This window comes from Chionomys nivalis, chromosome 2 (assembly GCF_950005125.1).
Source record: "Chionomys nivalis chromosome 2, mChiNiv1.1, whole genome shotgun sequence".
NCBI classification, from domain to species: domain Eukaryota; kingdom Metazoa; phylum Chordata; class Mammalia; order Rodentia; family Cricetidae; genus Chionomys; species Chionomys nivalis.
In genome coordinates this window covers 17,487,078-17,514,569 of record NC_080087.1, presented here as the reverse complement: position 1 = coordinate 17,514,569, position 27,492 = coordinate 17,487,078, and the positions used below count along the sequence as shown (strand labels likewise).

Sequence of the window (27,492 nt, the reverse complement as noted above, 5' to 3'; positions counted from 1 at the left end):
AAGACTGTTTCCTACGAAAGAATGACAGATAATGAACACACATGAATGGGTCTCTGGTTGGAGAGGGTTAGCGGAGTCAATGCCAGCAGGAAGTGCGTGTTACCAGCAGGGGCCATGTTGTTCGGGCAGCACAGGGTGTGCGGCGCTTCTGTAGAGACAGCCACTAGTCAGGTTGACTGTTTCACTTTGCTCAGCTGTGTTGTTTGTAAACCTTCGGAGTGATTACACAGTGTTTGTTCTCTATTGTTTGAAGTACCCTTTAAAAGCTCAATATAGAACTCTGGTCCCCGCTGGTTCTGTTCTTTTTGACTTGGCAAAGGTTCATTGCTTTTTTATTTTTCTTTTGGCCTGTACCTCTTAGTGGCTTGAAATGAACGTGGCTTTCTTTTTTGTTTATTTACCTCTTCATCCAATAATAGACTCGTGCTGTGAACCTGGTATAATTTCTGCAACACAATTTTCAGAGGGAGGAGGAGGGTTTGGGATGAATAAGGAATGTTGTATCATCCCAGCTTTATTTTCTCGAGTGCCTGATTCTTAGGAGTTAGTTGTTTTTAAAAGTCACACATTCTCATGAGTGGTAGCACTGAATAGGTTAAAAAAAAACATCATGAAAAATAAACAAGAACAAATGTAATCAATGAGGTGGGAGGAAAGTGTGTGGAAATGGTCATAGCAGGAGTCAGTAATGTCAAGGTCTGGCCTGCTTATGTATTAATGGGGAATAGGTTTTTTTTTTTGTTTTGTTTTGTTTTGTTTTGTTTTTAGGAATGGTAAGAAAAGATGAGTCCAGGGTTGGAGAGATGGGCTCAGTGGTTAGGAGCACTGGCTGCTCTTCCAGAGGCCTTGAGTTTGATTCCCGGCACATACATGGAGCCTCACAGTTATCTGTAACTTCAGTTCCAGGAGATCAACACCCCTTCTGGTTGCCTTGGATATCATGCATTAATGTGGTACACAGGCATCCATGTAGGCAGAACACTCGTACACATAAAATAAGTAGTAATACAAAGTTAAAATGCTAGGCTTCTTGAGCCTCCTTATTCTTCAGGGAAAGGTGAGTGTGCTATCTGCCCATTCCGCAGCCCCACAACGCAGGGCAATCAGCCCCACAGCCCCACTGCCGTACAATCAGACGCGATAGGGAGTCAAGTCAAAGCAGGAACTCGGTTTATTACTGTGAGTGTCAGCTTATATATGTTAAGTGACATCGCGTGATGTGTTGGTACCTCCAGCCAATGAGAGACTGCCAAGCCCTCCCTCTGGCTGGAGGAGCATCTACCTAGATTTTCCTGTCTCATCTGCATTGGGTAGCTTCGAGACTCCTTCAAACACAAGCCAGGCTTTTCTCTGTCCTACAAGTCTTGAGGTATAGGCCCTGAGATCATTTTGGCCCAACATCTCCCCACTTTGTTTTATATCCCAGTCGCCAAGTCAGAATAGCTCACCAGGGAGAGAGTACGGGTCAGGGCCACCCCTATGCGGAGTTTTGGCCTGGATACCTTCAAATTGAGATTTCATCTGTGGGGTGAGATATATTGAGCCTATCATAAAATACTTGAAGGGCCATGAGTTGTACCTGTTGTATCTGTTTTTGGAATGCTTGTTTCAGTCTTTGGAGAACGCATGGGCCAAAAAGACAGATCAATAAACAAATAGCCATCGGCCCAATTAGGGAAGAGATGAGTGTGGTAAGCCATGGGGACCAAGTAAACCAGGTCTCATAGAGGGTTCTTAACTGGTCTAGGGTTCTTGTACCTATCCCAGAATGGTCCGCATAGAAGCAACATTCTTCCCCAAGTGCCCTGCAAATTCCTCCCTGTTCATAAACAGCAAGTCCAAGTCTCTCCTATTTTGTAAGGTTACCCTTGCTAAGGAATCCAAAGACTCTTGTAAATAACATAGCGCAGCCCCTGTCTTTTCTAATTACGTCCAGCCCAGTCTGCTCACATCTCCAGGAAGAACAATGGTAATCAGGAGTGTCCCCCACCCATCCACCCACCCGGCCTGCAGTTTCTAATAGCACAGGCAGTCCGATTGCTTCCTGGGCATACGTAAAAGGGTGTCTGCAGGAGGGCATGTCTCCTAAGGACATGAGAACACCAGGCTCATTAGAGTAAGATGCCTGGGATAGGGTGCACCCCCAGAGACTCCGCATTCAGGTCTCCCTTCAATCCCTGGAATCCAGTCTCCCATGTCCCAGCTCCCACATGCCAAATCACAGAGGTCAAGCATCAGGTCAGGCCACCACATTCAGGGTGTTGTCATCTGAGGAGTCTGGTTAGGATCCCTCCAGTGCAAGCACTGGACAAAATCCATGTCACCTACTGTGGTTGGTGGGGGCCTGGACCTTGATCCCCATGAGCAGATTTAACATGATTACCACTGGGAGGGTCATCTGAAATGGATAAACAGGCAACACTCTCCTCAAGGGTTAATCTCCCTTGGACAGTGCTTATTCTTCTTTTCTTGTGTTTGAATTTAAGGGTTGTTCACCATAATCTCTTTCTCTCTTTATTGGTCATCTTGGTCTTCCCCATTGTCCTGAGGGGAGGGGAGAAATTTTAAGTTATGAGCTGGTAACCATATAGGCATTTCCCCTCTGTTTGGGAAGACACATCCATATCCTCGGCTTTGCGTCAACAGGGATCTGGGCCCCTCCATTGATTAGTGAGAGGATCCTGCCATCTAACCTTTAGGCAGGGCCTCGTTGGTAGGGATCTACAATGTTTCTGGAATCTAGTTTGTTCATCTGATTTTTGAAAATTTAAAATATTGATGGTTAATAACACCTTTTGCAGTTGTAGATGGGGGTAGATGGCACCCCTTTTTTGTTTTATAGGTATAGGGTAAGTGTTGGCAGTAGGTTCATCACATAAGAGCTGTCTGAATAGAAGTTGCAGGGTTCTGGGACCACTTGTAGGGCAGTATATATGGCCATCATTTCCTTATATTGAGCAGATCCTCCACAAGGGAGAATTTTGGTAATCTTTATCTTGGTTCCCTCTGTAGGGAAAACTACAAAGGCAGCTCATTCGTCCTGCCGTCTGTGCAAACAGTGAGTGCTTGGGGCAGGGACCTAGAGGAAAAAAACTAAGGGGACTCTCCAGTGTAGTTCTTGATACCTTCACTAAGTGGGACTCCCTAAAGTGGGTGTCCAGGGTCCTCAGAAATCCCTCCAGGGTGAGGCTCAATCATGAACAATGTCTGGCTGCCCTTTCTAAATCCTTAATTTTGAATGGAATTATTAATGTAGAGGGATCTTTTCCATGATGTTGGAGGGACGTGTCCCTGATTTTTAGGATCATGTCAACTATTTGATTGACTAGAGAGCACACTCTGGGAGTGCCCCCAGGATGCTGTGTACCCATTCTAGTGGTTGTGACAGCTGAACAATGACAGCCAGCATAGCATAGTCTTTTTCCCTAATTATATCCAGCCTTGGCCGGGCGATGGTGGCGCACACCTTTAATCCCAGCACTCGGGAGGCAGAGGCAGGCGGACCTCTGTGAGTTCGAGACCAGCCTGGTCTACAGAGCTAGTTCCAGGACAGGCTCCAAAGCCACAGAGAAACCCTGTCTCGAAAAACAAAAACAACAACAACAACAAAAAACCCAAAACAAAACAAAACAAAAAAATCCAGCCTTGGATTGGAGTGTTAGGATTATATCTCGACAAAGACATTTGATGGAGCTCATTGATGAATTCAGTGAGTGCCTGATGGACTTCAGGGGACAAGAGAGATATAAGGTTGCTTCCCTTTTAGGAGATCATATAACGCATCTAGTCTCCCAGTCTCTACAGGCAACCAGGGCCTTACCCAGTTCATTTCTCCTAGTATCTTTTGTAACCCCGATAAAGTGAGAGGCTCAGGCAAGATTAATTGGGGGTCATTTACTTTGGCCTGAGTGAGTGTTTGCCCTGGGACCAGTGATCCCACTTTCCAATGCCAGTTACTAGGCTTCCTGAGCCTCCTTATTTCCCAGGGAAAGGTGAGTGTGTATCTGCCCATTCTGCAGACCCACAATGCAGAACAATCAGCCCCACAGCCCCACAATGCAGGACAATCAGACGTGATAGGGAGTCAAGTCAAAGCAGGAACTTGGTTTATTGCTGTGAGCATCAACTTATATAGGTTAAGTGACAACATGTGATGTGGGGGTACCTCCAGCCAATGAGAGACAGCCAAGCCCTCCCTCTGACTGGAGGGACATCTACCTAGATTTTCCTGTCTCATCCGCATTGGGTAGCTTCGAGACTCCCTTAAACTCGAGCCAAGCTTTTCTCTGTCCTATAAGCCTCGGGGTATAGGTCCTGAGATAATTTTGGTCCAACATTAAAAAAAGAGGAGTTCAATCAAATTGCATTTGTCTCCCTGTGCATGTTAGAATCACATGGAGATTAAAACAAATATTGATACCCATGTCTCTCCTTACAGACCAGAACAACTCAGGGCATGGATTAGGTAGACACATCTGTAAATCTCCTTCAGGCTACAGAAAGGCTCGAGAACTACTAGAAACAGGTATTTTTTACGGATCTGCAACCACTCATGAGGACAGCTTCAGGGCACACCTGTGAGTGATTTTTGTCTATTAGGTCAGCCTATGAGCATGTGTGTGAGGGATCACACCCTGATTAGAATAATTGAGGTGAGAAGAGCCACCCTAAGGGAGAGTGGTAGCCTTCCCTGAGCCTGCATCCTGGAAGGGATAAAGAAGAGGAAGCTTCCTGAGCCTGAGTACTCATCATCTTTTCCTCATGGCCTCAGAAGCAATGTCACCCACTGTACCGTGACATCCTGCTGCATGAGGACTTCCCCTTAGTGATGACTTCCCCTCTGTGAGGACTTCTCTACCACGATGACTTTCCCTCCATGATGACTTCCCCTCTGTGAGGACTTCTCTACCACGATGACTTTCCCTCCATGAAGACTTTCCTTTCATGTTTACTTTCATTCCATGCAGACTTCTATAGTAAGAGGCTGCTTGTTTGTTCTTGGCTGCCCAGACCCAAATCAATCACAGAAACTATATTTAAATCACTGCTTGGCCAATCACTCAAGCGTATTGCTTGCTAGCTCTTACATCTAGAATGAACCCATTTCCATTATTTTATGTTTTACCATGAGGCTCATGGCCTACTGTCAAGGTTCCAGCTGGTAGCTTTTATCTTTCTCCTCTGGCAGCTCCATGGTGTCTCCCTGACTCTGCCTTCTTTCTCCCAGCATTCAGTTTAGTTTTCCCTGCCTAGCTCTGTTCTGCCCTGCTATAGGCCCAGAGCAGCTTCTTTATTAACCAACGGTAATCACAACATACAGAGGGGAATCCTACATCATACTTCTCCTCTTGATGACTTCCCATCATGAGGATTTCCCTTCCATGAGGATGTCCAACCTGAGCCTAAGTATATTATTTCTTCATTAAATTGTTTTTGTAAAGGTATTTTATTATAACAACAGAAGATTAACTAAGACTACGTCCTTATAAGTAATTGGGCAGACTTCCATCAGTGGATTTTATCTAACTCTTTATAGGTCTCCTCTTTTGGCTTTGCTTTTGTGCTACCCGACTATACCTGTCTTTAAAATCAAAGCTTTTAGGGGTTAGAGAGGTGGCTTAGTAGTTAAGAGCACTGGCTACTCATGCAGAGGTTCTAGGTTTGGTTTCCAGCACCACACAACAGCTCACAACTGCCTGTTACTCCCTTTTATGGCCTCTACCAGCACCAAGCATACATGTGATGCACAAGAATACATATATATATATACAGATAAAACACACATAAAATACAAATACAAATAACATATTTCTTCAGTTGAATTTCTTTATCATTCAAGATAGTATGAAAATGCCCAGGAATGCTGAAAAAAGAAAAATAAGAGGGTCTATGATTGCTTTTACTAAAATTCTAGTAGAAGTTTTTCAATGGTTCTAGTCACTTGTGAACAGGTACTTTTTCTGGAAGACACATTTGTATTTCATCTAACAGGCTTAGCCTTTAGCCTCCAAGTGAGTTGTCCTTCTCCATGTGATCCACACGGTCACAAGTCCAAAATACGCATCCTAAGTGTGACCCACTTTTTTCTTTTTGACAAGGTCCTTATTAAACTTGTGTGTTAGCATTCAGGCATTACACTGGCCAGCCCTTATGGTTTTCAATTGCAGTCACTAAGGGCACTCCTCAGGCTTCTACACTGGCCAGACCTAAGGGTCCTGACAGAATATGTCGTCAAGTTGCTGCTGCTACACAGAGCCCTCTTTGTGGGCATGTGCAATACCTCCTTATAAAAAAAAAAAAGCAGCCTCTTCCCGTGTCTTTCTGTCTCTCTTTTTTGCCTGTCCCATCCCAGAGGCCTCTTCTGTCACCCTCTCCCTTCCATTCCCTCCTCCTCCAATAAACCTCCCACATGAGCTCTGTTGTATAACTTTCTTACTCGCCCTGCGTGGCCAAACAACATTGTGAACCTCCTGTACCCACCTACCTATTCAGTGTATACTACCAGTGTGTGTGCAACCACAACCAGCCGACGAGGCCCTTATGGAGAAAATTCAGGTTGGCTTGGGAAGAAGTGGATGGACCGAGAGACCGCCTAATGCAATTTGTATCTGCTCGCCTGATACTTTGGTCATGAATTCGGAATACAGCTGTTAGCACTTGAGAGAATGGGACTCTGGAAAAACAAATGTCTTGTGGGTAGAAGAGGTGGTGGAGGCACAGAGATCAAACCTGGGCAAGGGCAGATGGTGGGGCAAGCACCACAGCCTGAAGCCAGCGAGGGTCGGGGGAGTCAGGGCCAAACAAGTAGAAGAGATGTGGAGGTCCTGTGTCACCAAGCAGGAGTTGCTGTCCCTGGAGTTTGATGTACCATCTGCATACTTATGGGATCCCAAAGTTTTATTTAATTCCTATCCTTTCTGTTGCTCTTTAATTAACAACATATCTCCATTTGGTTTTCTAGTTGGTTTCTCAAATTTGGCATGTCTAAAATTAAATTCTGGAAACTTCTTTTCCTCTTAACCAGTATATTTTGGGGAGTTTCCTATCTCTGTTGGTGCTTTGTACATTCAGGATTTCTGGAGGTCAGAACACAAAACACTGGAGTCATTCTGACCCCTCTTCTTTTGATCAGGTATCCAATCTGTGCACAATCATGTTGTCTCTGCCTTTCAAGTGTGCCCAGCATCTAAGAAGTGTCCACCCTCTACCACCCCCAACTCGTACCTAAACACTTTTGCTTCGCATCTGGTGCTGTGGGCAAATGTTAGGGTCCTTCTTGAGTTCATGTGTCAAAAACCCAACATTTAGGATGATGATATCAGGTGGTGTTCAGACTTGGGGCCTTTGGGAGGAGATTGACAAGATGGATTCTTCATAAGAAGATACTTGAGCACTTGTTTCTGACCCATGCTCCCCTATATGTGAGAATCTAGACAGAAGATGAAGGCCCCTGTCATATACCAAATTTGCTGACATCTTGATCTGGGACTTCCAGCCTCTAGAACTATGGGAAATACCTTTGTTTGAAGTCACAATAGTATTTCTGATCCAGCTGCCTGAGTGCCCTGAGATACCCTAGTTCTTACAATATTCTCACTTGCTCTCACCTTTCCCATTGTCCCACTCACCCAGTCTACCCTAACCAATGATCGTGTGCTTTCAAACATAGGGTGGATCACCTCTGCTCACAAGCTTCCATTGGTTTGCATTGATTCAGGACAAAATTCACTCATTCTGCTTAGGATGACCTGTGAGTCCTCCCCTGACCTGATGGGCCTGCTCCCCCTCTTCCGCTGCCATAGTCTTCCCTTTGCCAAGGACAGGCCAGTCACATCAGCCTTCTCTCTGTCCCAGCTGGAACTCTGTTGTCTCCACCTTTGCTCCTACTCGGTGTCATTATATCCAGAACGATCCTCTTCCCAAATGGCTACTTGCTCTTCACTCTCAATACCGTCTGCTCCAGTCACCCCACCACATTATTTTCTCCTGCCATCCTCCCTGCTCCATTCCTTGCATCTTTTGCTCTCGTTACCATCAGCACTTTGCCATGACTATTTATTTTATTTATTTGTTGGCGGAGGGGCCAATGTTGGTTTCCGGCCACCTGACTAGTTTAGACCTGAAATAATCACACAGAAACTGTATTCATTAAATCATTACTTGGCCCATCAGCTCTAGCTTTTTATTGGTTCTTACATCTTAATTTAACCCATTTCTAGTAATCTGTGCATCACCATGAGGTCATGGCCTACCAGCAAAGTTTCAACAAATCTATCTCTGGTGGCTCCATGGAATCTCTCTGACTCTGCCTTCCTCCTCCCATGCTCTAGGCCAAGCCAGTTCTTTATTCATTAACAAATAAAAGCAACACATAGACAGAAGGACCTCCCATACCATTTCCCTTTTTTTGTTTAAACAAAAAGAAAGGCTTTAACTTTAACATAGTAAAATTACATATAACAAAATCATATCAAGCAAGAATTACAGTTACAATATTTATATCTACTTTATCTTTTATCATAACTAATGAAAACTACAACTATAACTAACCATTCTTCAACTCCATCAAAGACTCTAGAAGGATATAATATTACCTAAGTAAACATGAAGTACATTGTACGCAACTTCCAAAACTCTAGAAATGACAGAGACATCTCACTGCCTGGACAGTCACACAAAGTTCTTTTGTACCATTGGGGCATTCATCTTCAGCCCACAGACTCATAGCATTTAGCAGCCTTTTCAACAAAGCAGGAAATTTCAAAGACAGTTCCACCTATACTAGCAGTTTGTCTGTCATTTTCTTCTGTGTCCTGCAGAATGTCTAGCAGACATAAACTCCTGAGCATGACTGGATGGAGGTGGCTTCAAAACAGCTAAGAGGATCCTGGGCAGAACCCCTTTACTTTTGATGGGAAGGCCTGACTGGGTTGCTGAAGATTTTCTGACTTCTTGGGTGTAAGGCCATTGCCAGGGCTCTAACTGTTGACCTTGTCAGCTAGAAGCTTTGAGAAACACCCATGACTGTGGAAACTGGAGACTGTTCCTGGACTATTTCACAATACTTTTCTCCAGGAAAAAGAAAAAAAAGATCATATTCTCCTGGCCTCCAGTGTTACATAATCTAACCTTTCCCCTGCTGGCTCAAGTGTATGTCAATTCTGTCCTTTTTCTTTTCCCTGAGAAAAGAGTTCACACACCCTGAGTGCCAGGCTGCTTTCTCCACTCCTGTGCTTGAGGACTGGCCACGCTGATCATTGGGTGGTGCCCACAGCTGGTCATCTCTTCCTTTCTGCTTCTTTCTTAGCGTATGGACTCCACTGGGACACCTATTAATCATCTCAATGCATAGAAAGCTGGGTTCCAGCTGTAGTTATTGCAGCAGCTTTGGAGGACCTGTTCACCACAGTCGCTGGTGCCATTTGAAGCCTGAGATCTGCTGCCTAAGTGATGCCTCCTGAGGATAGAGCCTTGCAGAAGTCACCAGAAAGGACGGAGTCTGGAGTCACAAATAGAGAGGTACACCCATCACACACTAGTCCTTCATAGGGAAACCATCTGGAGACTTCAGGCCTCTGTCCTACTATGTGCTTTGGACATCCCGTTGACTGTTCTCACTCTCAGGTAACTCTCTCTAGAGCCCGTTTGTGTCTTCTTCCTTCTACTTCCTTGGTGTTTCTAGGTAAGAAAAGTAGACAACGCCATTGATTCATCAAGTAGGGGCTGGAGTCATTCCATGCTGAGGCTTCCTCCCACGTACCTGTTCCTCAGACATGATGTTTCGTGGTGCAACGGAGAGGGTCAAATTGGGTCTGCATGCGGTGCTTGTTCTGCACCTCAGGGTTTATCATTGCACCATTTGCCAATTCCAAATAGACCTAAAGTTTTGAAAATGAGGACTCTCTTTGGATTGCTACAAGTGAAAATTTTCAAAAGCGAATTCATGATTTCAGTCATGGAATCTCTTCATAGCAACAGGAAGAAAGTCTGCAAGAAAGTCTTAGAAGAAAGATGAGAATTCTAAGACCTCATTGAATTGGCCAAAGGCAACAGTTGGGAAAAGTAAAATATAAGCAGTTTTTGCAAATTGTGAATAAACAACATACATGATAAAATCTTGAATGACAGGCTCATTCATTTCATTCTTAATTTTGTGTAGCTTCAGTGAAGAGCTGAGGAAGGCTCCAGACTCTTCCTTTAGAAAAAAATATGTATTTATGTACCCCAAATCTAGGTATAACTTTAGGAGTTCCAGGCGCCCTGGAACTACTCATGTGGGTATTTGTCTTGGAGGGCAGAGAGAGCAAACCAGTAGAGTCCAGAGCGGCTCTATGAAACAGAGGTAGCATTATGTAGTAATAAGACAAAGTGTGCTTGAGAGGAAAAGGATGTTAGACCCATTCATGCACAAAGTTAGAACCTTATTATCATACATTTTATGACTATCTTCCACTTAAGAGTATTGAGTAATCTAAATTCTTGTTCTCTATTTTCTAATTTTACTTACTATTATGAAGCAGCTGTCATGTTCTAGGTCTGGTGTAACTATAATTTTTGTGTGTTTATATGTTGGATCCGTTTCTGTGAATGTATGTGTGCCATGTGAACACTCTCCGTCTTATTTTTGTGATAGGGTCTGTCTGAATTACTTTCCTATTGCTATGAAGAGACACTGTGGCCAAGGCAACTTAAAAAAAAGAAAGCATTTAATTGGGCCTTGCTTACAGTCTCAGAAGGTGAGTCCATAGCCATTGTGTGGGAGAGCATGGCAGCAGGCAGGCAGGCAGGCATAGTGCTGCAGCAGTAGCCGAGAGCTTCCATCAGATCCACAGACACGAGGCCGAGAGCTAAGACTAGCCTGGCACAGGTTTTGCAATCTCAAAGAGACCACACCAATTTCAAGGCCATACTTTCTGATCCTTCCCGAAAAGTTCCACCAACTAGGAACCCAGCATTCAAATATGTGATCTTATGGGGACCATCATCCAGACCACCACAGGGTCTCTGGCTGAACCTGGAGATCAGTGGTGCATCTCGGCTGGCCAGTGGACTGCAGTGGTCCACCTGTGACTGCTTCCTCCTTCCCTGTACCGGGATTACAAGTGCTTGCTGGCATGCTTGACTTTTTCCATGAGTGCTAAGGATGTGAACCTGGGTCCTCAGGCTGTGCAGTGAGCACTTTGTCAGTGAGGCCCCCTCCTCAGCTCCTCTCTAGCTAATGTTGTTCTCTCAGGAGTCACCAGAGCTGGTGGGTCAAGGGTGTCTATGCTGATGCCAATTAAAGTACCAACATGGACAGGACTATCCTGCTGCTAAGCAAGTGGGGGCAGGGTGGGCCTCCCACAGAGTGAACACCAGTGCCTTTCTTGATCCTTATTCTAAGCAGTAGCAAGGTTTCCCTTTACTCTCTATGGTAGATAGATAATTTTCTTCTGGAAAACAGCTTCCATTTCCCCTGGCATTTGGGCAACTGAGCTTAGTTCTACTTAAAAATTCTGTGCTGCATTTAAAATTATTTCTTTATGACCATTGCTCCTTGATAATTTCTTTTTCTCACCAGTAGTAGACCAAGTAGTTGATGAAAGCAAATTGTTGGAAGATCCACCCTTCTCTTTTTCTTCTTCTTTTAAATAAACAATTTTAATATTTGAAATTTTTATAATTATTTTAGTCATATTTACTCCTCCCAGATCTACTCCCCATCTCCTAATTCCCTAATTTTATGTCCTTTAAAAATGTAGTAACTCATTGACTGCATATACTTCTAGATATGGGGCCATCCAATGGAGTATGGTCTACCTACTAGGAGTCATATTCTTAGAGAAATCTGACCCTCTTCCCCTAGAAACCCTTAACTGTCCCATAGCTTCCCAGTGAGAGGTGGAAGTCACACAATCCACTTCCCACTCCACGCTAGAACATTGGCTGGCTTGGTCTTGTGTAGGCAACCCCAGACCATGAGTTCAAGTACATAGTGGTCCTGTTATGCTCACAAGACATTTTTAGTTTTGGTCTCCCTTGACCTTTGGCTCTTATAATCTTTTCTGCCTTCCTCTTCTGTGATGGTCCCTAAGCTCAGGAAAGACAGTGAGATAGAGATGCTCCATTTGTGGAAGAGCACTCCAAAGACGCCAGTTCTCAGCGCGATGACCTGCTGTGTGTTTCTGGGTTAGCTGTCAGGCACTGCACAGAGAGATTTCTCTGATGAAGATAAAGAGATGCACTGCCGGGCGGTGGTGGCGCACGCCTTTAATCCCAGCACTTGGGAGGCAGAGGCAGGCGGATCTCTGTGAGTTCGAGACCAGCCTGGTCTACAGAGCTAGTTCCAGGACAGGCTCCAAAACCACAGAGAAACCCTGTCTCGAAAAACCAAAAAAAAAAAAAAAAAAAAAAAAAAGAGATGCACTAATCCACAGGTAGAGAGATGCTAATTTAGAGGGCACTGTCGACACTGTGTTTACTATCTAAAATACTATTAGGAGGTTCAGGTCTGGGGCCTGTGAGCTTCCGAGCCATGGATTCTTGGCCAGATTTATAGCACCAGGCATGTGTTTCTGTCACCCTTCTCGGACTTGTAGCTGTGAAGGGCAGACTTCCACAGAGAAGTCTGTAACGCCTGTGTTTGTGTCTGGAGACTGGAAAGGGTGGGGCTTAGAGGGGAGGATTTGGGGAGGTCAGGGGAGGTCTAAGAGCTATTTAAGAAAACCTTTAATTTCATTTATTCATTTAATATATGCATATGTTTGCATGTGTGGACGTCAGAGGACAACCTGTTGGAGTTTGTTCTCTCCTTCCACCGTGGGACCTGGGGATTGAATTCAGGTCATCGGTCTTGGTAGCAAACACCTTTATCTACCGAGCCATCTCACTGATCCCCTAGAACTATTTTTGTGTAAGTGTATACTGTTTTTATTGCAAATCATCATAGATGTGATTTTATAAGTATGAAAGCCCAATTATTCTAAGAGAAAACTTTGCATAGTAATTTCCTGATATGCATCTTGATACATATTTTTTTCTGTGTTAAAAATCTATTGATGGTGTAAGGTTGACCTGAATTTGATATTTTCCAAAGTATTTTCTTTGTGTTTGTTTTTTGAAGATAGCCTCCCCCCACTTCCACGTTTCTTTCTCTTGAAAAATAATGTCTTCCCAGTTAGAAGTTCCCGTTAGCGTGTCAATGTTGGTAAAAGGGCAGTAAGAAGCCTCCTTGGGTGTTGGCCATGCCATAGCTCTATTGCCAGCTCCTACCTGTCCCTACACATTGAAAGCCCAGTTACTGGGTCTTGTGTCACCTCTGAGCAGCATCTGAGATTCCAGAAGAAGACACTGTTAACCTCCTGACGATGAGAGAGACCTATGTGGGTGTGGCCAACACAGTGATGCGGCTGTGGGTCCAGAGCCCATGGCCACTCATCTCCACTGGCTGGTTTTTCTCTGTCCTCGGATAACTTCATCCATTAGGAATCTTCCTTCATCTTCTACTCTACCCCGAGGTGCCCTTGCTGAGGCTCAGTTCCCTGTTGAAGCCTGAAAAGACATAGCCCTGTGAGCTCTGTGAAGTTGGCTGTGATATTAGTTAGTTTTCTTGTTGCTGTGACTGGATATATAAGGGAACAATTTAAGGTAGAAAGAGTTCTGTTGACTTTTGGTTTGAATGGATCTAGTCCACCAGGAGGAGAAAGGCATGGTGAGGTTCATGACCACAGTACCAGGAGGCTAGAATTCCTCACACACTGGAGTTAAAGAAACAACTCAGAGTTGGGACTCAGCTATATTGCATAGGCCTCTCTCCCAGCTTCCTACTTCCTACAACTACTCCCTACCTTTAAAAGGTCGATACCCCCTCCCCTTTGAGCAGCATCACTGGCTGAGGACCACACATGAGCTTGGGGGTGGCTAGGGGATGCTGCACTTTCAAGTCACAGCATGCAGGATCAGCTCTGGTCTCTCAGGTCCACTGGTTTTCCCAGATACCTAGTAATAGTCCAATTAGCAATAAGAGGTGGGGCTGGGAAGTCATCAGCATTTCACTTGGTTGTCCAGGCAACAGGAGCCACAGGCAGGACAATTTCTTTAGCGAACTGGCAGGGTGAGTGGTCAGGTACTCCTTGCTATCTCCAGGTAGGAGATCTCAATTTGAGCTTCTCTTCAGGAGGAGAACCAGACATTCAGGGCTACTCTTCCACTGTGGTAGAATTGAGAGAGTTTTTGAGCATTTCTTAGTGGAAGCATCTTTGCTACTAAGGACAAATGGAGAATTGGGGCAATTACCTATATCTTTGAGTCCCAAACTCTGCTATCCTCTGGAGTGTTGGACAAAAAGCACATACTCCAAATAACCTGATTTTTAAAGTTTAGCCCGAATCATCTGTATCATAGCAAGATCTTACTTGAATGACCCAGACAGACTATACCAATTTTCCGCATTCTTTTGCTGTGGAAACTGAGCTGTTAGTGACCACTTTTGAAATAGGGGAATGGGTCAAACACACAGACACACACACACACACACTCTCTCTCTCTCACTCACACACACACACACACATACAGAACAAAACAAAAAAAAAATCGAGGTTGTAACCTAGAAAAATTTCTAGAATTTCATTGTTTGGTATTTCTTAATAAAGTGTGTGCCAGGAGGTGGGGATGTGGATGTTGTCCCCACCTCTCTCTATTAATAGGATGTAGTAGGTGACACGCTTCCAACGAGAGGGTAGGTTTTATTGTTCATGTGGAAGAATGCACGTGTGGAAATCAGGAAGATGTGCCACTTCTCTCTGATTGGTACTGAAGAGATTTAATTTGTCCTGTGTTTGTTTCAATTATGTTGCATTCTGCTTCTGCGGTTAAATTGTTCTTTTCTTATTTGTTGTTCATTATCAAGTCAGTCTAATAGTGTTGAATACAGCATAATTAGACTTTTTTTTCCCCTCGAAGGAGAGGTTTTTTTTTTTCCTCATGGAAGACACAGAATATTTTAAGACAATGTTTTAGTCTTGGCAGATATTTTTATCCGTAGTGAACTCATGAGGAAGCTAAGCCACTCACTAACAACTCCTTTGTCACCGGATGGAGCTGATCTTGCTTATTCTTGAGACCTCACCGTCTTCCCATGACACATCTATGTTTGTGGCATGTGTGTGATTCTGTGGGTTGGCTTCAGGGGTTGCCGCAGAGGGCTATGGCATGGAGGCTTGATGTGGACCCTGAATCTGAACACATTCTAGCTGGAATGAGCACAACATCTCGGCATCCATGGTCTCCTTGTCAGTCAGTAGCTCCTGCCTCTGTGCGTGTTGAAAGTGCTGAGAGCACCTTAGATAGCTGCTTTACATGAGATGACATTTGCTGTGATTTTCATTCCTTTCCTCTCAAGAAAGCATAGTCTATAAGCCAAGGGCCGTTATCACTGTCTAAGGACAAACAGCCTCTCATACATTTTATATACATTTTTTATATTACAAATTTGTATTCTTAGAGAAAAAAACTTAGAGGACTGAGGAGATGGCTCAGTGGATAAAGGACCTGGGTTCGAGTCTCCAGCACCCATATAAAGATACATGGCTGCATGCGCCTGTAACCCAGATGGCGCTCTCTCTCTCCCTCCCCTACCTCTTGTGTGTGTGTGTGTGTGTGTGTGTGTGTGTACGTGGATTCCCGGAGCTCACTGGCCAGCTAGCACAGTCAGCTTCTGGTTCAGTGAGGGGCCTGTCTCAAGGAAGTGAGGTGGAGAACCACGGCAGAAGACACATGTCTTGCTTTGGCCTCTGCATGCGTGGTCACAGGCACATGCCCACATATTTCCGTGTACCTGTATACTCATACCCCCCCCCCCCCGAAAGGAAATGGTCTACACTTGGTCTGAATCCAGTGAGTGTTCTATTTTGAGAATTCCTGCCCTGGGTAATTTTCTTCTCTGTATTGATGTGTGCAACTGAGTCTAACAGGTAGCTAAATGCTGTTTGAATGCACGATTCGTCCCTCCCGGCAAATCAAAAAATGGAGGAATTCAATTCATTTGAGGGAGAAAAAGCATTTGGCTTTTTTTAAAACGCTTGAACTATTCAAAACGTTTTATTGAATCACTTTTCCTTTCACCAGAAATCATAATAAAAACAATAAAGCTAAGGTTGCCCCTGCCATGCTTAGGTTATGTGATTATTCCTTGTATAAATGAAGCTTATTAAGCTTGATGTTCATTAACTTGAAACCAAACATTCTATATAACAACTAAAAGACGTCCTATTCCATGTGATCTGGGGGAGTTAAATTCAGACACATTTGTGCATTTGGGTTATGTTAGGGCTAAACTCACTACGAATGAAAAGCTGAAGACAATTAAGACAATTTATTCTAAACATGTTTAAATCATTACTTAGGAGACATTTGACTTCATTTCTCCTCAAAGCCGATTCTGAGATTCTTCTCTTACCCAGCATGCACCAGTGTGCACGCACAGGAAGGCTTGAGGCAATGGCCATAGAGGTCCTTTCTGGTCTTTCGCCTGCCGCCATTCTTATTTCTGGAAAATCATCCTTTCTCAGACTTACAGCGTGGAAAAATTTTAATACAGTAAAGCAACACAGCCCGTCGTTCAAAGCATATGTTACATAAAATATAGTAGATTTTATTATCTGTTAAAAAAAACGAAAACGTTTTTAAAAAGGGGATCTGAATGCAGTGATAATGTGTTTGCTTAGCTCATCAAAGTTTTCGGCTCTTCCCCTAGCACTGGGAAGAAAAAATAAATTTAAAATATTTTTAATCTCATATTTTTACTTCAACCTGCTTGTCTTTGAGCTTAAAAGAAAGAAAGGCAAACAAACAAAATCACGAGTGTTTAAAAGCCAACCATATTGACTTACACTAGTTGTTTTAGTACTTAGAAGGCTGAGGCAGGAGGATTACTAAGAGTTTAAGGCCAGTCTGGACTACAAAGTGAGAGCTTGTCCCAATAAAACAAAACAAAACAAACAGGATTAAAGCCCTAAAGCAAACAAAATATAGCCAAGCCCCATAAACTAGTAAATCACCACAGGAAATGCCGAGCAGTTTCCAGAAGGCTCACATACCTGAAGGGCTTTGGAGTCCTGAGCAGGTCTCCAAAATCAGGAAGCTAATTTATCAGTGACAGGACTTGCTGAGCAGCTCCTTGCATCAAGGAGTGAAAGAGAGAAGGTTTGGGAAGCGCTCACCAAAGAAACACCCTCATGCCAACTTCTTAGCTAATTTTGGGTGAGGAAAATTTATGCGTTCAGAGGACACTTTCTTATTTTATTTTTCCAAGTCAAAATGCCCGTCTAGACTCTGAGCTTTATTGCAAGTAAAGAGAAAACGGGCTGGATCACCTTAAAAAAAAAGTCTCAGCTAGTTGACCAGAGGCTTGTCCCTCTGCAAACATCTCTCTGTAGGCAAACGCTGAGAAAGCTGGAATCGGGCCTGGCAGGACAGAGGAAGGCCACCCCCTCCCCTATTATCCGGAGCAGAGTTTCCAATCACAGTCAAGCGGTGGTGCTAATTCCTTGCTTCTGAGACTTCATTTCCTAATTTCATGGTCATAACAGCCTCGGGAACGGCTTCTACCAAAACTGAAAACACAAGGCTCCATGCTCAGCAGCTCTGTGACGCCAGGAGAGGCCAATGTCCCCTCCTCTGCCATTCCCTAGCACAAGAAGGCAGTCTCGGGGGGACATTCTTCTCAAGCAGGTACTTCTATCTCTTCTCCATTTCTTTACAGTTTTTCCCCTTTCTTTCTTTTGGCTTTACTGTGCTATTACGTGCAAGCAGGCTGGAGTCTCAAGAGCTCGCCTCCCCTGTGAAAATTTGTCCGTTTTCTTTCTTTCATTGCTCCAGGGATATTTTACAAAGTTTCTGGCAAACATTACCATGATGTTAGCGTGTTAAACCTGACCTTGGTGCCATGGAAATACACTCTGGGAGCCCCGTTCAGCTGAGTCAGAGGGCGACGTGGTTATCTTTTCTTAGTACAGCTCTGACAGGCTGCCTGCCTTCCCCAGATCACGTTTATTTATTGGTCCCAGGTCTGGCTATTGGAGATTCTGTGTGGTGGGGACATGCGCGAGCTTAAAAAGTTCCTGCTTAGACTGGCGTTGTACTTGCCTCAACGCGACCTTGTTGCTTACTCTTTGGTGCCGAGACTTACGAGAGCTTGATCTCAGTAAGCGCCCGGAATAAGCTGTCGTTTGTTTTTCCGAAGGTAGTTGGTATTTCTGCAAAGCGATGCAATCTAGTAATTCATCTTGTCTTGAAGCTGCCCGGTGACTGTGGGAGAGTTCTGAGCCCCATAGCTCAGACCTGAAACTAGCCATGGGTGACTGGTTTTCTTTCTTCCTTTCTTTTGAGGCAGGGTGATGTGGCTGTTAAGGATGGTGCCACACAGTGTGTGCCACTCGCTAACGACGGGGTAGTGACAAAAGGCAGAGAAGGATACTTTCGTTTTGGCCACAGGGAAGCCGCCCGTTTCCTGTAGTGGAAAGTCTCGAGCTTGAAGAAGGAGTTGCCAGTGTTTGTTCTCTCTGACTTGCCTACAAAAGCCTAGATGGTTAGCTGGCCCAGGTCTGGAAAAGCATGGGATAAAACCGGACTTGCTGAACATAATGGACAATGAGGACTACTGAGAACTCAAGAACAATGGCAATGGGTTTTTGATCCTACTGCACGTACTGGCTTTGTGGGAGCCTAGGCAGTTTGGATGCTCACCTTACTAGACCTGGATGGAGTTGGGTGGTCCTTGGACTTCCCACAGGGCAGGGAACCCTGATTGCTCTTTGGGCTGATGAGGGAGGGAGACTTGATCGGGGGAGGGGGAGGGAAATGGGAGGCGGTGGCGGGGAAGAGGCAGAAATCTTTAAGAAATAAAAATAAATAAAAAAACAAAAAACAAAAACTTTTTTACTTAATATAAGGGTTGGGTTTTATTAAGATGTTTGATTGTGGCATGAAGTACCACTCACGGGTGCCAAATGTTTTAAAATTAGCTTCTCGGGCCAAATCTAGGAGATTTATAGAGCACCTCCACCCACAAGGCTGCTGGGAAATGTATTGAGTTTTAAATTTGAAACAATAATGTATGCTGAGGGTGGAAAGTGAAAGTGTTTGAATTTATTTTTTAAAAAGTCAATAGGGCGGGGACCTCTGTGATCTGAGGTTCAGCCCCTATTTCTTTTCTTTAAAATTCTTTTCTCTTCCCCCCAACCTAATAAAAAGACAAACGTTTTGCTCTTGTCTTGCTAATACTCCAAGAAGGCCCCACTCTTGGCCTTGCGTAGATATAAGACTGTAGCAATTGGGTCCAATCTTGTAGTGATTGGTAGATTTTTGTCACAGAAGTTAGAAATAAAACTGACGCAGGTGTCAGAGACAGGCCAGGCAGGAAGAAAGGGAAAATAGTGCCAGTGATTATCAGGGTTTGTGAGTGCATGGGCTGTGTTGCTTTGACACTTGCGGGTAGTTGTTCAGTTTTGTTGCTCATGACAGCAAAGGAAGAGAATAAAGCCCTAAAGAATAAATTTGCTGCAACAGCAAAGTCAGACAGCTACCTTTTCTTTCAATGATCATGGGCTTTCGTTCAGTTTAGGGCTCAGAACCACCTGCCATCCAGTTACCCATCCGCCTTCCTCCAAATGTAACCCCCCCGCCCCTCCCCAATCCCTATAGACATTACACCGGGTACCTGCTGAGTCCACTTGCTCAGAGTGATTGCTTGACCTGAGGCCATGGTTGAGTTTCAGTTTGCTCCATGGGTACAGGGGAGGCTGTAAGGGAAAACAGGCAAGAGAGTGACCAGCTTGGATAAGACCATCATGTCTTTGGTAAAACGCATAGGAGATGTAGTCCTTCCCATCTACCTCTGCCTGGGCTCACTGGCTGGTTACTGAGACAGAGATACCACCTAAGAGACTCCCTATGAGTCCCTGTGAGACACAGAGACTAACCGTGTGTGTGTGTGTGTGTGTGTGTGTGTGTGTGTGTGTGGTATGATGTGTGCGGGGTGGGGGTGGGGCTTCTGTGGTCCATAGTACACATGTGGCGGTCAGAGGACATCTTTGTGGAGTCACCTCTCTCCTTCTATCTTTCCATGGGTTCTGGGAATTGAACTCGGGTTGCCAGGCTTGCACAGGGAATACTTCACTCAACCGTACCCGCCCCTCCCCCATGCTCTTTGTAAAGGAAAGCCTCTACAGGTAGCTTTTGCTAAAGATGGTGATGATGACGGTGATTTTGCCTCTTAAAGCGACATCCTAGTAATCTTTTTTTTTTCTAGATCATCTCCTGAGACCACAGCAGTGAAACTGCATGGTCCCAAGAACTGCACGACTTTCTAGGAGTCTACTATTTTTGTTTTCCTCTGAAAGTCCGTGACTTTTAGAGATCCAAGGAGCTTGAGCTCTCCACCCATCCCTAGATATATTCTGCTACCAAGCGTATTCCGCTGTCTAGGTTTTCCACCTCAGTTAACCTTTTGGTGAGGATTCACAGGTCCAGGGAAAGTGACCAAGTCCCTGCTTTAACTCCTCCTACTTCCTAGCTGTGCCATCCAGGGCTAAGTTCCTCACCCTTGGCCTCCAATCTCTGCCAGGGAGGAGCAGTACCAGGTGTCGCTACCAGGTGTCACTCCATGGGCTCAGTGAGCTTGAAGCACACATGGAACTACTTGCAGCCTTCACGTTTTAGGAACTCAATATAATGCTTGTAATAGTATCAGAATTCAGAGATCAGAGACAGCAAGGTTATGAGTTCAAGGTCAGCCTAGGTTACCCAGTAGTAAGTCACTGTGCTACTCAACTATCCCCACCCAAAGGAAAGAAAGAAACTCCATACGGAGAAGCCTTTTCATTCTAAGTGTGCTGCTCAGTAAACGTCGTTTGAATCAGTGGATAGAACCTACGGGCGGCTTCCTAGATGTGAGACACTGATGTCCATCCAATTGCAACACTGAATTTGTTCTAAAAACATAAAAGGGAGTCATTCCTGCCAACTGAGCATTGATCCCTGCTTTGTGATCCGTGTGGAAAGAGAAGATGGAATGCCCCCAAGGCCCAGCTCTTCATATCACTATCGCCCCTTCTTTATATCTCTAAGTAGGGTCACCCCTTTGTGAGGAATAAAATCTTGCTGAGACGAGCCTTTCTGAAACTATGCGATGCATGCTCATTTTTGCCTTGACATTGCAAGGTCAGGTGGAAGGGTGGGATGCGTAGCTCAGAAGAGCAACTGCTTCTTTAGCACACATGAGATTCTGGGTTACTTCCTGGCGTCATTACTCCCAAAGAGAAGGGCAAATGCTCCTACTCTATGCACACACGGTTTGGATGCTAAATTTCTAATTCAGGATGAGGACCTAAGAAAGGCTCTCCAGTACTGGTCCATATGTTTAGTCTTTACGAGCTTGTATTAGTGACCATATTACAGAATTACTTTAATTCTCGAAGGTTAGGGAGCTCTCTTGTTTTGCTTCACATCGTTGATCCCTCAGTGCTGGAATGTGCAATGCTTTTCCTTGTTGTCACATTTAACTCTCACACCAACCCAGCCCCCCAGCAATAATATGACTCCCATTATACAAAGGAGGAAATTAAGGCTTCGTACAAATAAATGATAGGTCCCACACAGTTTCCAAGGTGGCAGCCTAGTCTTAGGAGACAAAAGTTCATCTAGTTTTCAAGTCCATGCTATCATCAGTATTTGATAGAGCATATTTGTTTCTGAAGCATTTTGCTGTTATGAACCTTGTCCTGGAGCAGCAAACTGAGCTCCTATCTCAGGAGATAGTATACCACCCCAAGGCCCAGTCTGTCTGCAGTGACGACACCCGACTTACAGAAGTTTCATGGCTCCTGATGCAAATTCAAGGTGATAACAAGTATGCACATTCACCTTCATCAATGCAGACTGCTACGTGACATGCACAAATAATTGCTTAGCTGTATTGTGAAATCTTGCGAGGAAAGAGAGCGAGGTTCGAGGTTCAGTGTGGTGCTAGGGAGTGCGGTGTGAGGTGGTCTCCCCGGTGCCTGGGAAGAGCTCAGGGTGTGCAGCCGGAAGTGTGAATGGAGGGAAGCCTTGGACGTGCAATAAAGCTCCCCTGTGAGGTGGAGTGGCAATGAGGTATTGGAAGAAGTCAATCGTCTTCTTCCTGAGGTTCCAGTGTGACTTGGGGGATGTTCTCTGGTGGGAGATGACAGGGGGCTAGGTGAAGCCCTGGCTCATTGGCTATACCCTGTCACTCCATTTTCTCAACTACAGCCTCTAGGGGTGTGATCTGGCTCTAGACTCTCACTTAACGTCAGCACTTCTCAGTTCTTTGAGGGGGGGTTCTCCTTGCTGAGAACAGACATTAATGGGGCACAGTCTTCACCTGCCCTCCTTTGCTGCCTTAAAGACAATCACACGACCTTTTGGTCACTGTTCATCGAAAGCACATGAGGCAAATGGAGAGGAGATAGCAGTGCTCAGACCTCAAACTGTGTAAGGTTAGTCAGCTTGCTAAGTGGCTGGTGGCCCTGGTTGCTGCCCTTCTCTGGAGTGTTGACATGCCACGTTTTTGTTGTTGTTGTTAAGATTTCTTATTCCTTAGTTCTTGTCAAACCATTTGCTTGTTTGGGGGCTATCATTGGAATTCTCTAAATGGACCGATTAGGGTTAGGGTTAGGGGTGACCCCCTTCTCCATGTGCTTCAGAAGAGCCACCCTGGTCCTTCTGCACATGGGACGTACGTGTTGAGACCCTTCCTCCCTCTGTGCTCACCAAAAGAGTCTCATTGGGGTATTTTCTTTGAGAAATGTGATAAATATTCTTAAGAACTTGACAAGGAACTTTAAGACCCTCTGTAGGATGATATTCATCTTTTGAACTCCGATTTTTATTTACTACAATCAATAATTCATTAGGATTTGGTTTATTAAAACATCACAAAGAGAGGGAACCTAGTAAAGCTGGTCATATCATGTATACAAGAATCTAATTTTGCATCTTTTTGTGTAAAGTTATGTCACATCTGTAAATTCTTCCCCAATAAGTGATTTTTGGAAATCCCATTTGCATGGGATCTTTTAGTGGAAAAAGTTGTAGTTCAATTTGACTTGCTTATTAAATTCTTAATTTTGCCTGGGAATGAGCAATAACCATAAAGCCCTCCTGTGGCTCATTAAACTCTGTGCTAAAGAATCTGCTGCAGACCCGACGGGGAGGGCCCCAGGCGCCAACATGGGGCTTCTGCTCAGGGCTGCATTGCTGTACCCTGGGAAGGACCTGGTACCCATCCGTGTTGGGATGCAGTTGCTGTGTTTGATTGAATGCAATGCATTTTTTGTTCTCTCGAAGATTTTTAAAAATCAGATGTGAAAGTTTAGGCACATACCATGATGCATGATTGTTCCAGACTGACTATGACATGTGCTTAATTAATTGAGTAGGAAGTGAGATATCTTTGATAGGGATAAGCTCCGTGGTATGGAAGCACCCAGAAGAGAAGTTAATTCTTATTGGCACAGAGGAGTTTGGGACAGGAAGTGACACTTGGCCCTCACCCAGAAAAAAGGGCAATGGTGCCCTGGGAAGATGTCAGGGGGTGGAAGACTCTAATCCAAGGTATGGAACAATCACTTAGGGGAATAAGGAGTTGGTCTTAGAGGAAGATAGGTAAAAAGTATGCAAGGGGGAGTTAGCAAGAATTTAGGACTGTGGAGTTAAATGCCATTTTAAGGACCTCGGATTTCATAATGTAGGCATTAAAGATTTTTGTGCGAGGTTGTAATGAAATGATGCCTTCACTTTGGAAGTCCTGTGCAGATTGAAGTTTTTAGTTGAAGAGTGAGCACATCAATTTGAAGGTGATTGGAACAGCTCAAGAGAGGTGAACTATTAATTTAAAGTGGACGACTTCAATTGGGCAATTTAACAGATCTTTTAAGGACTCAATTTTCAAATTACAATTGTTGATGGAGGTAAAAAAAAGCTTTCAAAATGGTTAATAGAGAAGTGGGATGGGTATCAAAAGACGTCACTACAAAGTGGTCCTGCTGATGCAAGCCTTCATCCGCAGCTACTCAGAAGACTGAGGCAGGAGGATCACTCGTGGAAGATCTCAGTGGGTCATAGAATGAGTTCAACACCATCTGTGAAATTCGATAATACCATTCTCAAAATGATAAGTTAGGAAAGGATGGGGAGGGTAGGTCCGTAGTAGAGGGCTTGCGTAGAACATGCAAGGTCCTGTGTTCAGTTTCCAGTAACAGATAGCCAGACACACATGCACACTGAGTACTCTGTTATCTTCATAATGGCAAGATGAATCTAACCACAGAGCTTTTATAAGACCGTGTTCAGGGATCACTAGGGACTAAATAGCACAGTTCATATGTGGGATAGTTTTATGGCAAAATAATCTCATTTTGGATAGGCTACAGATTCATAGCCTAATAGCTCCTTTTTGTATAAGATGGAGGCTGCTGCAATTATTATAATTTATTCATACTTGTCAAACATATATTCTACATTGAGTACTTGAGCAGCTCTCTGACGTTGGAGGCCTAATTCCCTAGAAAATGATGGAAGGCACGGTGTAAGGGATGATTCCCATGTGGGTACCAAATTACGCTTCTGTCTTCAGCAACTTCCATTTGGAACAGCAAGTTAAGCCATTAGCATATGCACAGTTAAGCCCATAGGTGCCTGTCTGGGAGCGAAATATGGCAGATGCTATCGGAGGCTCTGTTTGGAAAAGGAGCCTGTTAAACCTCTTGTCACTGTTGACAATTTCAGACTGCTGGAGTTTGGAGCCAAGGGCAGTGATTGGGGGGCCAAAGAAGAGGAGTGGAAGGAGACTGTCTTTTTCCCCTTCCTCTTCTTTGCTGTCTTTTAAAGGAGGGGGGTATTGTAAAGGTTAGGGCGGTGGTTATGTAAGAAAACAAGGCAAGGGTTTATTAGGGACAGGAGTCAGCAGGAAACACTAAGCACATTCAGTACCAGTTAGAATGAACCTTGAGGGTTGCTGAGACGTGCTGGGAGTGTCCGTGGTAGCTGATGCCTGACTCTCCTGCTTTGAGCAGGGACGGACATACAGGGAAGCGGTGACACGGTGTCACTCTTCGGGACCAACACTGCTCATGTTGCTTTGGTGTCCTGCCCTCCAGCCCACTGAACTTCACAAATCAAAGGAAGAGCTGCTTCAAATCTAGTTAGCAATAATAACAAGAAAAGATTCATAGAAAAACGTTTTCTAGGAAAGGAAAAAAAAACCAGAAACCAAAAGTCAGCTTACTGTAGCACTCATGTTGCATAAGCAGGATTCAAGTGCTGGGTTATTAATCACCCAGAACAGTTCACAAATTATTGTGTCCAGATGAGACAGGCCCTGGGTCTCCTGTCTCACCATCTGGACCCTGTCCATCTCACTCCTCCCTCAGCACTTGGAGTAGAAGGGACATTTAAATGTGCCAATTTTCTCCTTGTGGGAAGCCTTGTCGTATGTTGAGCAAGGAGAAGGATTTGCATTATTACACAGAAGAAGGCTGGGGGCTCTCCAAGGCCTTAATTTGTTGGTAGGAAATCCTAGCATCTACCACCACTTCTATTTGGAACTTGAGTACCGCGGGCAGGTTTGTAGATATATAAAAGTATGGTTATTAGGCTGCACTTGACTTCTTCATCCAGTTCCTCAGCTCAAAATTTATTGTCTGCTTTTTTTTCCCTTTTTATTTATCAAACCTATCCTCAGAGGAGAGGTATTTTCTGTAGCCACAAGAAAACATCTGTGAGCTCAAACCTTAGAGGCAAAGAGCCAGTGAGAACATTTGGCGTGTGAAGCTCAGGTTACAGGAGAAGAGAATTAATCAAGGAAACTCTTAAAACTACGAAGAAGGCAAATCAAAAATGTCTCTTATCGCTGGCAGGCTGAAGTCCTGAGTTCATAGTAATTAAGAGATGTCAGAATCCACAATGAATCAAGTAGGAGTGTCGTATTCTGGTAACTTTGGAAGCTGGTGTCAGTCCTGACTTCTGGGATTTATGGTAGATTATATAATGGAATCCCGAGTTCTGAGACATCAAAGGAAAATCCTGGCTCTTTCGCCACTCACTCTCTTAGGTCAAGCCTATCCAGCAGCGAGCCAAGTGGAGGGTTGAGTAGTTATCTGAAGTAGGCGGTAGAGACAGCCAAACCAGATAATGCATAACCAGAAAGTCACTGTGGAGGGGAAGCGTGGAGTGAAATAGGATAAAGAGCAAGGGTATTCCAGGAAACTTGGTCAATGTCCACAGTCCAGCTCCTCTGGGCGACAGCCAGTGCCTTCACGTAGTTGTTCAGAACCAGTCTAAAACACCAGGGCAGCATTTAAAAGTTTATTACTAAGGTGGTTGCACGCTTGTGTCTAATCCGAAGTATCGCTGGTGAATGCATCTCACTCTCTCAGACGCTGGGTGGAAGTGGTGGAGGAAGCCCGCGCCATCTGATTTAACATGGCGGAAAGGTTTCTTGCAGAAAGTTGAGTATCATCTTGGATTAGCCTTTCTCCCATTCACAGTGCATGTGCTTTTCCCATGGAAAACACTGCTGCTTTCTAGCACTTGGGGTTCATTATGTTTCATGCAACACCACAGGAGCAACACAACACCCGTAAAATCTAGTGACCCTACAACAGCAAGACTTGAACAAGCAGATATGGATGAAGACGAAGAAAATGACTGAAAAATAACTTCAGGAGAAGGTTGGAGGCCCTCAAAGAGGAAATGCGAAATCCCCTCCAAAAAATTGAGGTAAAGGTAAACAAAAAATTGGAAGACATCAACAAATCCCTTAAAGAAACCAAGAAAAAGCAATCAAACACATGAAAGAAACTATTCAAGACTTGAAAACTGAAATAGAGACAATAAAGAAAACACAAGCCGAGAAAATGATAGAAACAGAAATCATGAGAAAATGATCAGGAACCACAAAGGCAAGCATAAACAGCAGAATACATGAAATGGAAGAGAGAATCTAAGTGCTCAAGATACAACAGAGGAAATAGACTCATTGGTCAAAGAAAACATTAAATCTAACAAAAGCTTAACACAAAATATCCAGGAAATATGGGACACCATGAAAAGACAAAACCTAAGAATAATAGGGATAGAAGAAGGAGTTCATCATGTTTATATGTCTGCATCATTTTAATTTCAATAGAACACAAGAAAGAAGTGTACAAGCCCACAGAACAAGGCTTCGATTACGTTAGTACACACACACACACACACACACACACACACACACACACACACATGGTAGAATCAGTGTGGTGTTTGCTTCATCTGTTTGATACAGAAACCACAAACTACCTAATTTGAGCAGGTGTTTCTCATCCTGAAATACAGTCATTGATCCACCGTTGTTCTGTGTAATTCTGTCAGTGTGGACCGGCTGCTTCCGAAGACTCATTCACTAGTAGACGGTCTATTTAGTCTCTTAATTTGGAGAAAAGTTTATGAATA

At 44.2% G+C, this 27,492-nt stretch overlaps 1 protein-coding gene across 1 annotated transcript in view; it reads left to right on the top strand.

Moving 5' to 3' along the window:
* Window positions 1-17,592: 17,592 nt before the first annotated feature.
* Window positions 17,593-27,492, top strand: part of Esr1 (estrogen receptor 1) — a 353,250-nt gene continuing 343,350 nt past the window's right edge. The window contains exon 1 of the mRNA XM_057762857.1: window positions 17,593-17,709. The gene's annotated coding sequence lies outside the window, so the exon portion shown is untranslated. The remainder of the gene's footprint in view (window positions 17,710-27,492) is intronic.